Source organism: Pteropus vampyrus, unplaced genomic scaffold (genome assembly GCF_000151845.1).
Source record: "Pteropus vampyrus isolate Shadow unplaced genomic scaffold, Pvam_2.0 Scaffold390, whole genome shotgun sequence".
NCBI classification, from domain to species: domain Eukaryota; kingdom Metazoa; phylum Chordata; class Mammalia; order Chiroptera; family Pteropodidae; genus Pteropus; species Pteropus vampyrus.
Window position 1 is genome coordinate 545,274 of NW_011889171.1, and position 18,175 is coordinate 563,448.

Here is an 18,175-nt window from a genome sequence, read left to right on the forward strand (position 1 = left end):
GGGAAGAAGTGCTGGTGGCATCCATTCTTCTTCTGTTGAGCCCTTCCTGCTTCCAATGTGTGGACACAGCATCACCATAACTGAGACATCATCAAACTGGATAACAGAGGTTGCTCCACTCACAGGATTCTCTGAAACTACAACCTTCCCCAACTCGTGGCCCCACCCAAGCCATATTCATTGTGTCCTCAGCAAGTCGGGTGCTCCTTACAGAACCAATCCCCAATATTCACACAGGTGGCAGCTGGCCTGTTTCTGGCGTGGCCTCTTGAGGTAACTATAAGCACGGCTTCTGTGGATTGCTTGTTGAATCTTAACAGGTGGAGCTAAACTTGGCCTGTAGCTGAACTCCTCTCAGGACTGTGCCACTGGACAACTACTACACAAAGCCACACTAATAAGGCCGGGAGACTTAGGAGCTTTGCTTAGTACATAGAAACAGACAGAAGCGGGAAAAAGCCACAATGGGAAGACAAAGAAGCAGAAACCATATGAGGGAATAGAACAGAGATCCAGGAATAATGGAGTCAAGCAATCTAACAGATGCAAAGTTCAAAAACTGGTTATAAAGATGCTCAGTGAACTTAGGGGAAGAGTAGATGAATTCAGTGAGAACTTTAAAAAAGAGATTAAAAAATAAAAATTGAAATGGAAATTAAAAAAAGGAAACTAGTCAGAAATGAAGAATTCATTATCTGAGATGAAAAGTAGATTAGAAGGAATCAACAGAGTGGATAGAAAAGAGGACTGAACCCCCAATATAGAGGATGAGGAAGCCAAGGACACCCAATCAGAACAGCAAGAAAAATGAAGCCAGGCTATAATAATTTTAGGAGCCTATGGGACAAAATTAAATGTAAAAATGTCTGGGTCATAGGGGAAGAAGAAATTTTAAAAAATAATGATGGAAAACTTTTCTAACTTAGTGAAAGAAATAGACATACAACCCCAGGAAGCTCATAGAGTCCCAAAAAAGATGAACCCAAAGACACTCACACCAAGAAACATTATAATTAAAATGTCAAAGGTTAAATACAAAGAATCTTAAAAGCAGCAAGAGAAAAACAGTTAGTTACCTACAAGAGAGCACCCATAAAATTGGCAGCTGATTTCTCAAAAGAAACTATGCAGGATGGAAGGGCTAGGAACAAAATATTCAACATGATGAAAACCCATGGTCTGCAACCAAGAATTCTTTATCCAGCAAAGCTATCATTTAGAGTTAAAGGATAGATAAAGAGCTTCCCAGACAAAAAAGAAGCTAAAGGAATTTATGAACACCAAGCCAGTATTACAGGAAATGCTGGAGGGATTTCTTTAAGAAGAAAAATCATGTATCAAAAACAGGAATAAAGAATAGTAATAACTACATTCCTATCAACAGTTACCTCAAATGGAAAAGAATTAAGTGCTCCAGCCAAAAGATAGGATGGCTAAATGGATAAGAAAATAAGACTCCTACATGTGTTGCCTATAAGAGATTCACTTTAGATTAGAAGACACGCAGACTAAAAGGAAGGGGATGGAAAAAGATATTACCTTGATGGACCTAGAGGATATTACGTTAAATGAAGTTAGTCAGATAAAGACAAATATCATGATTTCATGTAAATATGGAATCTAAAGAACAAAACAACAACAACAACAACAAAAATGGAAACAAACTGATAGATACAGAGAATATTTTGAGGGTTACTAAATGGGAGGGGTGGTTGGTGGAGATGGTGAAAAAGGGCAAAGGGATTAAGAAGTACAAACGAATATTTACAAAATAATCATGGAGATATAAAGAGTAGCATAAAGAAAATAGTTAATATGTTGCAATAAATATGTAGGTAAGAAGAGGGGTACTAGATTTAGTGGGGTGATCACTTTGTGAGTTATACAGACCTCTAATCACTGTGCTGTACAACTGAATCTAATATATTATTATACGCCAACTATAATTGAAAAAAAAACTCATTGAATTGTACAATGTTCATACAAGCAACTAATTGTCTTATGTTTCAATAAAGCTAGGGGAAAATAAATAAAAGTTTATATGGAAAAGTAAAAAAATAAAATAAAAGATCTGTCCATTTTACCTAAGTCATTAAGGTTATTGTCATAGTTGTTCATATTTTCTTATTATCTTATATTTAGTATCTATATAATATGTACAGATATTGCCTCTATCATTCCAGAAACTCCGATTTGAATATTTTCTCTTTTTATATTGATCGGTCTGACTAGGTACTTATCAACTTTATGGATCTTCTCGTAAAACTAGATTTTTGTTTCATTAATTTTTTTCTAGTATTATTTTTACTCTGGTGTTTATTATATACTTTCTTCTGTATAATTTGGTTTGATTCACTTTGCTTTTAATGGGTTCCTAAGGTAGAGGCTGAGATATCTGACTTAAGATCTTTCTTCTTTTATAATATAGACATTTAGTGCTATAAATTTCTCTCTAATTACTGCTTTAGCATTAACCTACAAATTAGAATTTGGAATTTTAAAAAATCTAATTCAATTAAAAAATACATTCTAATTTATTTTTTTGATTTATTCTTTCATCCACGGGTTATTTAGAAATGTGTTATTCAGTTTCCAAATATTTAGGAAATTTCCAGCGATCCTCCTTTTATTGAATCCTTTTAAATTTGCTGAAACTAGTTTTATAATTCATGATGTAGTCCATGTTGGTAAATGTTCCATATGCACTTGAAAAAACTGGGAATTCTGCTGTTGCTGGAAGGAATACTCTATAAATGTCAATTAGGTCAGATTGGTTGATAGTGTTGTTCAAGTTTTATATATCCTTATTGATTTTCCATTTATTTGTTTTATTAATTACCAAGTATAGGATATTGAAATCTCTAACCATAATTGTGAATTTGACTATTTCTCTTTGCAGTGCTGTCAGTTTTTATTAACATACTTTAAAGCTCTCTTTTTATGTCCTCTTGATGAATTGACCCCAATGTCGTTATAAAATGGTCTTCCATATTTCTAGTAATATTCTTCATTCTGAAATTTAATTTGTCTGATATTAATATAGCCACTCAGCTAGTTATTAAGATATCATATGCAAGGTATTTTTTGTTAGCAAAGTGTTTTTTGCACCTTTTATTTATAACCTATTTGTATCTTTATATTTAAAGTATTTTTTATAGGCAGCATTTAGTTAGGCCTTGCTTTTTTATCCAATCCGATAATATCTGTCTTTTAATTGTGAGTACTTAAAACATCTATATCCGGTGTGATAATGTGGTATTATTACATTTGAGTCTATTACCTTGCTATTTTGTTCTCTTCTTGTCCATTCATTTTTTGTTCTCTTTTTTTCTGCCTTATTTTGGATTCCTTGAATATTTTTTAATGGTTCCACTTTACCTCTTTTTTTTTTTTTTTGCTTAGTAGATATCTCTTTATGTTATTATTTTAGTGATTGATATAAGCTTTATAGCATATATCTTTAAACTTAACAATTTACTGTCAGGTAATGCTATGTCACTGTGTGTATAGTATTAGAACTTTATAACTGCATACCTCCATTTCTCCCCTCTTGATCTTTGTACTATTATGTTCATACATTTTACTTTTATATATGTTATAAGCTCCATAGTACATTTGTTTAAACAATTTGTTTAAGCAAAAATTTGTTTAAACAATTATATCTGGAAGAGATTTATAATTATTCATCAAGTTGCCATTTCTAGTGTTCCTTATCTCTTTGTGTAGATATGGATTTCCATCTGGTATCATTTTTTTCTGCTTGTAGTATTTCCTTTAAAATTTCTTATAGTAACAGAATACTAGGGATGAATTCTTTGAGCTTTTGTGTATTCAAAAAAGTATTTTCACTTTCATTTTTCAAACATATGTTATTTTTTTTTTCTTTTGGTACTTTAAAGATGTTTTTCTGCTATATTCTTGCTTTCATAGCTTTTGATGATGAATCTGCTACCATCCTTATCTTTGTTCCTCATACATAATGTGATTCTCTTTTTTATCTGTTGTCTGTCTGATTGACTCTTTGTCTTTGATTTAAGCAATTTGATTCTGATATGTGCTGGTAGTTTTCTTCGTATCCCTTGTGCTTGAGATTGAACTTTTTGGATCTGAGGGCTTATAGTTTTCATAAAATTTGGAATATTTTGACTATTATTTCTTTAAATATTTTTTCAATGTCCCCCTCTGTTCATTCAGAAACTCAAATTATGTGTATATTGAACTGCCTGATATTGTCTTACAGCTCACTAATACACTGTTCTTTATTTTATTCTTTTTCCTTGCTGCTTCAATTGGCATAATTGGTATGGCTATGTCTTAAAGTTTACTATTTTTTTCTTCTGTAATGTCTAATCTACAATTAATTCCATCCAGTGTATTTTCAATCTCAGACATGGTAATTTTTATCTCTAGAGGTTCAATTTACATCCATGTTTTCATCTTCCATGTCTCTAAGTTTTTTAACATGGAATGTAGTTATAGTAACTATTTTAATTTACTGTGTGCTAATTCTAATATCTGTGTCAATTCTGCTTCAGTTTCGATCAATTGATTTTATCATTTTGGATTAAATTTTACTATTTCCTTGTATGACTGGTAATTTTTGATTGGATACTAGGCATTGTGATATTTTTCCTTATTGAATGCTTGATAATTTTGTGTATCTATCAATCTCGAGCTTTGTTCTGAGATGCAGTTAAGTAACTTGAAAACCATTTGATCCTTTGGGTCTTGCTGTTAATATTTTTTAGGTAAATTCAAAGCAGCGTTCAGTCTAAGAGTTATTATTTCTACTACTCAATTGAAATCCTTATGTTTACTCAATGCCTTATAAATCTTGACGTTTTTCTAGCCTAGTCAGTAGGAATAAGCACTATTCCTAGCCCTATGTGAGTACCAAGTACTGTTAACTTTAAATCTTTTAGATATTTCATTTCCCCAGCCTTGAGTGATTTATTTGTACAGAAGTGCTGTTCTGAATTTATCTAAGTACTCGAAAGGGGCCTTCCACAAATTCTAGACTTCTCTCCCTATATAGCTCTTTCCTCTCCATTACTCTGTCTTGTAAAGTGTAGCTGCCTTGGTCTCTCTGCTCTCAGTTCCATCTCCTCAATACAGAATCCACCAGGCTCTACCTGGGTTGCCCCTACCTGCAATATGACATGGAAGTTCTCTCCAGTAAGTAATCTAGAGCAATCATAGTGGTTTATCTGTTGTCTTGGGGATCAGTGCCTTAGTATTCTGATATCCAGTGTCTTGCAAACCATTATTTCATTAATTCCGTCCATTGTTTGAGTGCTTCCAGTGGCAAGGTTAATCTGGCCCCCGTTTCTCCATCTTGTCCAGAAGCAGAAGTGTTTACCCTTATTTTAAATTTTAAGTACACATTAGTCCTAGGGGAAAAGGTACTCATTGAGAAGTGCTACAATTATTTAGTCATCATTTAAAATCTAAGACTCTGATTCTACCCATACAAGGAACCAGAACAAGCCTGTAAAAATAATGGGATGTAGCTATTGCTGCTTGATATTATAATTTACAGGTGCTGACAACATTGCCCTGTTACTGTACTTTTGTATGTAGGTCTTTTATCCATGATATTATTTACTGATTTGGAAGGTTTTTTTGTTGTTGTTCTGGGAGTGAAACAGACCAAGTCTAGATGGAGAGGCCTTATAATGATAACCAGCACACCCTACGTGTGTACAGGTGTGTGTGTATGTATGTGTATGTGTATATATATATATATTACATATATATTACATACACTCACATGTCCTTATTTTTGTTCCTCTGATGTGTCATTCACATCACATTTGATTTTTGATGTGTCTGTAAGGCACTATACGATTAGTATCTTCATATACATTCACAGAGAGGTTAAATGGTCTACCTAATCACACATCATTATCTAGTGTCAGGAAAATGGCTGGCACTTGAGCTGCCCAACTCCCTGTCTGGGACTCTGTCTCCATATCCTGTGGCTTATTAATGGCCTTTAAAGATAGAATTGGTATATCTGGGCTATGTCAGAGTGTGCTCTGCCTATTAAATAGGAAGACAAACAAAGCAGAGACTAGGAGAGCCACTGTAGCAGCAATCCCATAGATGTATAAGGGAGTCCTCCTCTCATAATATATTTTGATATAACGCAAAATCTCAAGCCCAGCTGGATTTGAAAGCTTGTTTTTCTCCCTCTTAGCCATCATGCATTATTCATGTGATGTGACCTCACTTACATGTCATAGGCACATTATGATGACAGAAGCTCTTCTGGTACTGGCATGTAGAAGGTCATCTTTCCTTTTGCTCTAAATCGATATACTTTCCCTGCTTTATATAGCTGCCACTTGGACTGTCACTCCCCTGCAGTAATGAGCCTAAATGAATGTTTAACTCACTGTAGTTAAACATTTTCAGTAAAGCCCTTATGTACTCAGTCTTGTCTTCTGTCTTCACAAGGAATTTTATTTAACTCCTTGAACCCAAGAAGGTTCCATTCCTCATTGCTCTGCTGTAAGGCTTTGCCAGCTGTCCCACTGAGGATCTGGAGATGGCCATATGCTGGCTAATTTCTACATTGATAGATAACTACTCCTACCTGGCTAACCTAAGTCACATGCTCCTTGACCTGAACCAATAGGAAGTCTGACAGGATTACCTTAGAACCTCTCCTTGTCCATTTTTTTCTCATTCTTCCTGCCCGACTTCTCTCTCTCTGTCACTTAAAAGAGAACTTATGCAATACAAATGTCTACATATATTTGTGGTATCCTGAAAATATCCAGCTTCCAAAGAAATATAAATCTGAAAAAAACTCCTTAAGAGGAGGCAAGAAATTATTGACAGAAGCAGATTCTAAAATAGGGACTCATTTAAGAAAAAATGTATTAGGAGATTGTCCTGAGAATTTAATATTAATAACCACCAAAGCTTATATATTAGAGAGTATGAGATAAAAAGATGTTTGAAAAAGGGATTTTTCAGGAGTCTATACTGGTTAATGGCGCTTTGAAGAATGATCTCTGATTTTTGTGAAGTTCCAGTTCTGAGAATATGTGCAAATGACTCATCCATAGATTTTCTTTCCACATGCTCTGATTCAAAAAATACTGTAAAGCGAGACAATACAAATTGCTTTATGCAAAGACATTGAGGAAATAATTTTTTTATAATTACATACTACCAAAAATTTTCTGCAGCAATAAGTTTGTTGTTTAATAAACAGAGCAGGTAGGCAGCTACTACTCAAGGGATTCTCTTGCAGGTTTCTAGAAAATGAACACTAAAAACTTGGTTATAACTTCAAGGCTTGACAAACTATTTCTCACACTCCTTCTTCACCTTGATTTCCACAGCTATAAGTGTATGACTCTATTGTTTTGCTCTTTTTTCTCGTTTGAACAGATATTCAGGGATAGATTACAGTAATTTTCAAAAGGAATAATATATTAGAGTCACCTACGGAAGCTTTAAGATATAAGATAGCAGGGCCCTACCGCAGCTCTATAGCATCCATATTTCTGGGAATGGGGATCATACTTTTTACAACAATACATGACTAAGATATGCATCCCAGTTAAGAAATTTTTGATTAAGAGATATTTGAAAAATTAAATAATTGAGTTTTTAATAGTTTCCTATTGGTACTGTAACAAATTACCACAAACTCAGTGACTTGAAACAGCACAAATTATTATAATACTGGAAGTCAAAAGTCCAAAATGGGTCTCTCTGGGCTAAATTCAAGGTGTGCAAAGGGCTACATTCCTTTCTAGAGGTTCTAGAGGAGAATCCCTTACCTTTCTCAGCTTCTAGAGGCTCCCTACATTCCTTTGCTTGTGCCCCACTTCATTCTTCAAAACCAGCTATGGTTGGTCAAGTCTTCCACATGATGCCCTCTCGCTGATTCTGCCTCTTCTGCTTCCTTCTTCCCCATTTAAGGGTCCCTGTGATTACACTGGACCCATTCAGATAATCCAACATAATTTTTTTAAGGTCATCTGATTAGCAACCTTAATTCCATCTGCAAACTTAATCCTCTCTTGCCATATAACAGCATGTTTACAAGTTCTGGAGATTAGGACATGGACAACTTTGGATGACCATTATTCTCCCTACCACACAGTTGATCTATTTCAATCCCTTCATTTGGCAGATGAGGCAAAAGAGACAGAAATAAGTAAAAACACTTATCCAGTTAATGGTATTAAGGTCCTTAAAGTTACCCTTTTCTTTATGTCATCTTTGAAATTTAATAACCAAATTCTTTCAATTTGGTACATATAAATCTAAATCAATTAACACTCTCCTCTTTAATTCAGGCTTACTTTGTCAACCTTGGCCTAGATCTCCACCTGACGTTTCACAGGTACATGCAGATGCTCAAGTTATGCTGTCCTTTGTAGCAGCCAATTAAAGACAACTAGAATACAACAGATGGTCTAAGCCAAGCCACTCTCAAGTCCCGGTGGGATTTGAAACGAATCCTATTTTCCCCATGCTGAAGTATGCATCCCATAGGATTCCTACATTTTCTGACATTATGGAATCTGAAAAGAAGTTCTCCCCATTATCCTCAAACCATTGCTTAGCCCCTACTCCATGCTTTGCTCTGGAAGATGCTGTCACTATCCCACAGAAAGACTGCCACTTCTATTCTTTCATCCCAATCAAACTTTCAGCATAATTCCAAGATAAAAATCTAGAACTGACCTAATTTCTACTTTTATAACTTTGAGATTGTATTCCTGTCCTTGATTTCTCTCTTCAGCTCTCTCACTCACTCTTTTGTGCTTATCCATCCTTCAGTCTGTCATTTTTTCTCAGGCCAGAAAACTGCCTTGCCCAAACAGATACTCATTTAATATCTGTTAAATGAATTAATGAATGTGTGAATGAGTGAAAGGATGAATGAATGGGTTATCAAAATAGCCTAATATTTGATTCCTCTATCTCCAGTCTCTCTTCCTTCAAACATATCCACATTTCTACCAGACTGTGCCTCTTTTGTTTTCCTTTTAAAAAATAATTTATTCTACACATCTCCTGATAGGTTGTCCTGCCCACCATTCCTGGGTAGCAGCTAGTCATCGACTGGTCTTTCCCTCTAGAACAAAGGGGGCCTTCCATACCCGGAAAACATTGTCCTAAAGCAGCGTGGATTTCTCCCCACTGGCCTCAGGATGGGACAATGGATAATTTGTCTTTCTCCCACCCCTCACTGCCCCCATGCTACCTTCACTTGCCAGGGATGTCACTGGCTGATAGCAAGAATATTTTTTCTTAAACTCAGACTTCCTCAAGCATCCAGCTTGTGGGGGCTTCCCTAGGCAATGCTGTTGTCCTCCTAATTGTCCTCCAAATTGTCCAGGAGTAACGTTGGCTGTCCTCAGACAACTGCCCATCACCGCAGCAGGAGGTGGCCAGCTCCCCCATCACTGGCACAGACAGAGCCTCTTAAACCAAGGTTTTAACTGAGTTCTCTCCCAGCTTTCAGTCGTCTACAAAATAAAGTCCACATTTCTTAGCTTGGCATTCAATCCCCTTCAAAATTAACCCCCTAACAAATTTCCCAGCTTTGTCTCCTACTGCACTAGTTCTCCTCTAATGCTCTTACCCCTATATTGTCATTCTATAGCTATAGCTCATACTCTTCAATCTCTGATTGCAACCTGCTCTTTATTCTCTGCTGCTTCATACTCATATTTTTTCAGAACTTGAAATGCATGTCTGTCACTTCCAATCTCCATGACCTAAGCCCCAAGCAATCTTCAATGAATTCCTCCCAGAGCACTCTGTAGGCTCCTGTCTATTCTTCAGGTCTTACACATTTCCTTGTCCTCCACAGGGCTTTGTACTAACTAGAAATTATTCTATGTTTACTAAATAATTGCTGATTTTATAATAGAGTAGTACTTACTTTGTTAATAGTTTCTGAATCATAAAAAGATTTATTTTTTGCCTTATAGTACACTGATAGAAATTAGTATTTAATGTATGTTAGAGAGGATTTATTTTTCCTAAAAGAAGAAAGCCTTTCAGTCAACTACTGGTTAACCAGAAAAGCCAATTAACCAAAAGATCCATTCCTTGCTGTCAATTATACACACCAATGGAGGAAAGCAGTGAGGCAGATGATCTAACACAGCAGATAATCAAAAATTCTGCCCACTGGTTTTCAGGTTCTCCCTGCACACCCTCCTTCTTTCTCTGCTCACTGAAGTACACTCATTATCCTGATTCTGCTTAGCTTAGGCTATACAAAAATAATTCTGAATTCTCTGCACTCACATTCATTTATCTGACTTTTACCAGCCTCCTCTTATCTCCCAGCCACTCACTAAGGCCCTGGATGGAAAAAGAGAGATAGAAATAAAACATATATAGACCCTGCCTGGAAATTATTAATAATTTTCAAATAAAAAAAGAGTTTGCAATCTAGCTAAGCACTAATTCTTTTTTGCAATCCCAACACATCGGGGGATTTAATTCTCATCAATTGCAATGGCATACAAACCCATAGGGACATGAAATTTCATGACATACTAAGGGAAAGTCAAAATCACAGGTCAAGCTTCCTTTGTAATCTGGATAGTTTATTTAGAGGAAGTTGAATGTCGAATGCATGGGAGAGGTAGAAAAACAAGGCCAAAAGGCTGGTTGAGCCAGATTTGTGAAGAACCTCGTAATCCCAGCCAAGACGTTTGGACTTGGTCCTAGAGGCAGTAGTGAACTGGCAAAGGTAATGACATTGCATAATGGCAGCAGTGATTACAGAGTCATGGGAAGGATCTTGTAGCCCTAGTTTAATCATTTGAGCCACAAAATATATAATCTACAGAGAGATAGCTATATCTGCACATTTAAAGGCATAATTCGCTTTTTAAGATAACTTTTTCAGAATCCCTACTGCCTAAGGATTTAGACACATGACCTCTACTAAACAAACAAGTGCCTAGCACAGTGCCTTTCACATGACAGAAATGACCACTGAATTCAATAGAATGAGAGATAAGTCTTGATTAGAAAGAAAACATATTAAACAGCTACCAGGGCTGAGCTATAAAAGGCCGACTGAGGGACTTTATCTCCCTGGTGCTTACCATAAGTAAAGTGAAATCCTACACTCAGAAGTTGAAAGAAAGCCATGTTCAAAATCCCTGGCTTAAATTTTTGAGTGACTCCCTGCTATAATCAGGATTAAGTCCAACCTCATTAGTTAGGGCTAAAAGCTTTCTGTGATTTGGCCCCCACCCTACCTTGCCTGCCTGCTCTCCTAATATGCCCTAAAACAAATCCTCTACTATAATTATATGGTTCCCCAAATACCTACTAAAGAAATGTCAATCCAATCTTACCATAGACATGTTCTGCAATCTGGATAGTCTTGATTTTCATCCCAGGAATGCTGTGTGGTTTTCTATGATAACCAATTACTATAGTGGTCTTTAAAAATGCAAACTGAGAAACACAGTGTCTAGTGTAGTAGTGGTTAGCCTTCAGAACTAAGCCAACACTTGGATCCATTCTTACATAAAACAAATGAACAAACAAACAAACAAACTTGGTTTGTCCAATTCTAATGACTGGGTAATGTCTCAATGCCAAAAGCAAAGTCTACATTATTCTTTAAATACCAAAGAATGTATTTACAAACAAGCAGACCCATAGGTTCACCTGCTACAGCATGCATACGTGAAAAGAATCAATTTTAATGATTTTTGTGTGTGTGCTTATCCATTGGAAGACAACTGTGAAGAAGGATACTTGAACTGAATATGAGTTTGCAGTTTTTTAATAATTTGGAATGTATTCATTAATTTGAATACTTTCAAGTAATGATTTTGGGTTCTATTTATTCTTCCAAATACCCCATAACAAGTCAACTCATCATGCTCTAAGTTAAATTTTAAGATAGCTATAACATTTTTTAATTGAGCACCTGATACCAAGGGTTCTTAGGACTTGGATTAGAATTAGCTTTAAATTCTATTTTTAGAAATCATGCCTCCCTTTCTCTCTTGCATCTCTCTCTCTCTCTCTCTCTCTCTCACTCTCTCTCTCTCTCTCTCTCATACACACACACACACACACACACACACACCAAACTCCCAAACTCTTTACCATGTCCATGAGGCCCTTCAGGATCATCTTTAAGCTCTAGGGTTTCTGTGCTCAAAGACTAGAAAGCCAGGGCTCAGTGGTTGTAGAACAGATTAGGACCTGAAACATAGATAGCTAGATCAACATAAGACAGATATTTGTGAAAGTCCCAATAAGAGATGTTGGAAGAAGGCATCATGAGCAATGCCCATGGAATGATCGTTGTTATGGAGTATATGACCTTTATAGGCTTGGAAATTAATGAAAAATATCCACTTGAAACAAGAGATCACCTTTTATTTTGTCTTGATTGCATCATTGCATCTTCAGAGTTGTACCCCTTTACTTGTGCTGTGGGTCCCATTCTGTTTTCCTTAATCAAGAATTTTAATCCTATAACTATGCCCTCTCTTGAAACTTCAGTTTCTCCCTTTCTACTGGGGTATTCTTAACTGCATACAAACATGACATAGTGCCTCTTGTCTTAAAAAAAAATGCCTTAATCTTTCATCCCTTTCTATATATAATCGATTCCCCTGATTCCTTTTTCCAGCACCATTTATTCAGAGTGATGTAGCTCTCTATCTCTGTTCCTTCACAACCCACTTTATCTTCAGCCACTTCACTCAGGCTTCTGACCACACCATACCACTGAAACCGCTATGATCAAAATCATCAATGACATTCTTGAAGTGAAATCCAATATCTGCTTTTGCTCTCATCTTACTTAATTTCTCAGTAGCAGTTGATTTCTTAGTTGGCATAGTTGACCACTCGCTTCCCTTTAAAACCCCCTTTTTATGTGCCATCCTTTAGAGTATACCCTTGGTTTCCACCCTACTGGTTGCTTCTACTCAGCCTTCATTACTGGATCCTCTTAATGTTACATATAGATCAATCCCAGGTATTATTCTGTAATCTATCTACACTCTCTCTAGGTAATATTATGCAATCCAATAAATTTAATTTAATCAATATACTGAGGATTCTCAAATTTATATCACTTAAACCACTATGTGACATTTGTATTTGCAAAAATAGGCATTTCAAACTTAAAACGTTCAAAAAGAACTAACAAATCATCTATCTCCCTCTGTCACCCTCTCTTACCTTCCAAATTATTCGCTACTCTTCCCCATTTTAGAAAGCAATATTACCAAATACAATGGCCAATAAAAAAATGTAAGAGTCATTCCCGATCAACTCTTTCCTTATGCCCCCAGCATCCAGCCCATGAACAAGTCATGTTGAATGAACTCCTATGGCCTCATTCAAACCACCCTACACTCACTCAGATGCTGTAATTCCTTCAAAGTGCCCCCTTTTGTCTTCAAAACTATCAACTTGTATCTGTCTTAGAAACTTTACACCAATTGTTCTCCTTTTCTGATATGCTCTTCCTCCTTATTTTCAGATTTCTGTTTCCTTTGTGTCATTCAATTCTAAGCGTAAAAGTCACCATCAGAAAAGCTTTTTCTTGGCTTCTAATCACTCTCCCATTACTGTCTTTTAATTCACTGCATAACACTTACTATTATCTGATATATATATATTTTTTACCTGTAGACTTTTTTGATGTGTTCATTAATAATCACTCTCTAACTAGTACATATACTCCAGGACAGTGGGAGCATAATTTTCCTTGTTCAATATTATATTTCTAGTGTCTATTATAGAGCTTAGCGCATAATAAGCACTACAAATTATTGAATGGCTGAATGAATATACAAAATTCCTAGGATAAGGGACTTTCACAGAAGCAAGATTTTATACAAAACAGGAAAGAAGCATTAGAAATACAATGAAAAGATGGAAACAAATAAAAGAAAAGAGTGAGAAAAATGTCAGAAACTTGGCAAAGTGAGAGACGATCCCAGATGTCTCCACTTGAAACAACAGTAAGCTGAACATTGAAAACTCAAGAAAAAACACCCAATGGACACCAGCACATCTGAACATGTGATCAACACATAAGAGCTACCACAGGTCAGTAACCTGGGAGTCCTGTGATGGACTAGGAGAAAAAAGGAAGCTGCCTCTCACAGCTGGAGATCCCTGCAGGAGGACGGGGAGGGGAGATGGTGTGGGGGGTGGGGGAGGTCCCCGATCAGCCCAGTCTGGGAGAGCTGTGAGCTACATGTGGCCGACAGCAGCGCCCAGGTATGGCAGAGAAGAGGGGACAGCAGAGAAACAACAGTTGATTTTTACTAGCTGTGGTTGCAAAACAGGAGGCTGAGCCACAGCCCCCATCCCCAAACCCAGAGGGCCCATCCCCCCATATCTGTCGAGACTAAGCACCGCGGAACCCCAGGGGAATCTGAGCAAACACTACCGAAACTATTGCTAACACTGACAGGGACTGAGACTGAGAGTAGCGAGCATGATGAAACATCTATAAGGAAAAAAAAAGGCATTATTAAGACATTATATAAAGCAGAAATCCAAGAGGCTTAGACGTCACCTAATGGAAATTAAAAGAAAAGTGCTTTCTTTGCAGCAGACTAAAGAGAAACCTTTATATAATAAATCCTTTTGGAAAAAAAAAAAAAGCTGAATACACTTCCATTAATGCCCAGGCAGAGAAATAGTCCATTAAACAACATGAACAACCAAGGTGACAAGGCATCTCAGAAAGAAAGAAAAATCTCCGGAAAATAAGCTTATAGACATAGAAATATGTGATTTAAATGATAGAGAATTCAGGATGGTATTTCTGAAAAGAACTTAATGAGATCTGAAATGATTCATATGAACAATTTCAGGAATTAAAAAAAAAAACTAGATGAGCAGAATGAGTTCTTTAGCAAGGAGATTGAAACCCTCAAAAAGAACCAAATATTACTTTTGAAGATGAAGAACACACTGAAAGAGATGAAAAATGGAATAGCAAGCTTGGGAAGTAGAGTCAACCAAATGGAGGAAAGGATCAGTGATATTGAAGACAGAAATTTAGAAATAAATCAGAAAGAAGAAGAGAGAAACTAAAGAATGCAAAATAATGAAAGAGAAATACGAGAACTAGCCGATACCATCAGGAGAGGAAGCATGAGAATAATGGGCATTTTCGATGGGAAGGAAAAGGAGCAGAGATTAGAAAGCAATTTCAGACAAATGGTTGATGAGAATTTCCCAAATTTAATGAATGAGCTGGAGGTTGGAATTCAAGAAGCCAACAGAACATCCAATTATCTCAACCCAAAAAGGCCAAGACACATTGTATTAAAATTATCAAAAATAAATTACGAGACAGAATTCTCAAGGCAGCCAGAGAAAAGGAAATGGTAACCTATAAAGGAAAACCCATTAGATTATTGTTGGACTCCTCAGCATAAACTTTACAAGACAGAAAGGAATAGAATCAAATATTCAAACTATTAAATAAAAGGAACTACCAGTCAAGAATAATGTAACCAGCAAAGCTCTCCTTTAGATATGAAGGAGAAATAAAGACATTTCCAGACATACAAAAATTGAGGGAATTCTCTACTATGAGATCTACATTACAGGAAATACTGAAAGGGGTCAACTCACCTAAAACAAAATGACAAAAAAACAAAAAACATAACTATGAGTAAGGCGACTAGAAGGCAGAGACAAGCAGAGGAGTGCAACCCTTACAGGGCATTATAAGCTAAAAATAAGAAGAAATTTGCTATAGCAAGATAGTAATGAATGTTCAGCATAAATAGGGACAAACTGAGACAGCAATGATAGAAAAAGCGAGGATTGAAAGATCCAAATTCACAAAAGGGAATGGAGATAAGGCACACACAGAAGAAAATGCACTACTATGTATATAATTACCCTCTACATATTCATAATGGCAACCACATGGCAAAGATTCAGAACTGAAGTATATAACATAAAGCAAAAAGGACCAGAGAGAAAACCCACAAAACCCAACCAAAATAACAAAAACTGACACAGAAGGACAAGGAAGCAATGGAGACACTGAGCTACCAGAAAGCAAAACGTAAAATAGTATTAGGAAAATCTCATATTTCAATAATCACTCTACATGTAAATGGACTGAACTCACTAATAATAAGGCACGGAGTTGCAGATTGGATCAAAAAACAAAAGCCAACCATATGCTGCCTCCAGGAGACAAATCTCAGTTCCAATGCCAAATATAGACTCAAAGTGGAAAGGTGGAAAATGATATTTCAAGCAGATGGCATTCAAAGATAAATGGAAGTAGTGGTACGAATATCTAACAACATAGATTCAAAATTCAAAAGGTAGGTTTTACCCCAGGCTGTCAGTGTGGTGCAGTATCTTGAACTCTGAGAGGCCTGAGTGTGGCATCACTTTGTTGTCCCAGGCGGCGTGTAGTATGAGCTGGAAGCTGGCACCAGCACTGGGGTCTCTGGGCTCCAGGCAGAATACACCCTTACCGACTTGTCTTATGACTATGGTGCCCTGGAGCCTCACATTAATGTCCACATTATGCAATTGCACTACAGTAAGCACCACACGAACCATGTGAACGACATGAATGCCACCAAAAACAAGTACCTGGAGGCTCTGGAGAAGGGTGATGTTACAACTCAGAGAGCTCTTCACCCTATGCTAAAGCTCAATTGTGGAAGTCATATCAAACATAGCATTTTCTAGACAAACCTGAGCCCTAATGGCAGTGGAGAACCCAAAGGGGAATTGCTGGAAGTCATCAAACGTGATTTTGTTTCCTTTGCTAAATTTAAGGAGAAGTCAACCACTGAATCTGCTGGTGTTCAAGACTCAGGTTGGGGTTGGCTTGGTTTCAGTAAGGAAATGGGACACTTACAGGCTGCTGCTTGTCCTAACCAGGATCCCTGCAAGGAACAAGAGGTCTTATTCCGCTGCTGGAGACTGATGTGTGAGAGCATGCTTATTATCTTCAGTATAAAAATGTCAGATGTAATTATCTAACAGCCATTTGGAATGTAATCAACTGGGAGAATATAACTGAAAGATACATGGCTTGCAAATAGTAACATGTTAGCATTACAACAAGTACGGGTAAAGCTCTTTACAACTAATTTTGTAGTACTGCAGAGAACGGCAACATACCCGTAAGCTACTCTAATGCAGAGTTTCTGAATGAAGCTTATTCAAATGTTTGATAAACATAATTAAGTGCTCTGAATAATTCTTGTTTTAAATTTTGTTATAGAGCACTGTTTGAAATATTAAATGCTTTGTATGATTTAGTCTTTTGATTGAACATTTTTTCAAAAAGCAAAAAAAAAACTAGAAGATTATAAATGTCTTCATAAAACCATCAAAAATATCGCATCCCTATGATATTGGGACCTCTAGGGAAGCATTTGTAATTCTGATCAATTGCATTTATTACAAATCTAGTCTTTTGCCCCAGTTGTTTAACAACAAAATATTAAATTTGTTCACCAAGGGATAAAAATATTAAAAAGGTAAAGATATATACTGAGGGACATTTCATAATGATAAAGGAAATCATGCACCAAGAAGACATAATACTTATTAATATCTCTGCTCCCAATCAGGGAGCCTCAAAGTAGGTATAGCAATTACTAACAGAACTAAAGGGAGAAACAGACCAAAACTGTATAGTAATAGGGGACCTAAATATCCCACTGTTGGATATGGACAGATCATCCAAACCGAAAATCAATAAGGAATTAACATTTTTAAATGACACATTAGACCAACTGGACATAATTGACATTTACAGAGCCTTCCATCTCAAAATAGCTGCTTATATACATTCTTCTCTAATGCACATGGAACATTCTCAATCATTGACCACAAACTGGGACACAGAGATAGACTCAACAAATATAAGAGGGTTGAAATCATACCAACCATATTCTCTAATCATAATGCTTTGAAACTAGAGATCAACTGAAAAAAGAAAGCAGAAAGAAACAAAATACATGGAGATTAAACAACATTATGCTGAAGAATAACTGCATCAGAAAAAAATGAAAAGAGAGATCAAGAATACATGGAAACAAAAGATAATAATAGTACAACATATGGAAACTTTTGGAACATAGCAAAAGCAGTCATAAGAGGAAAGTTCATATCATTACATGCCTATCTCCAA

The 18,175-nt window shown here is 36.3% G+C and overlaps 1 pseudogene; it reads left to right on the top strand.

The window, feature by feature from the left end:
• The window catches only part of LOC105305562, a 48,592-nt pseudogene extending 31,514 nt beyond the window's left edge, over positions 1 to 17,078 (top strand).
• The last annotated feature ends 1,097 nt before the right edge of the window (positions 17,079 to 18,175 follow it).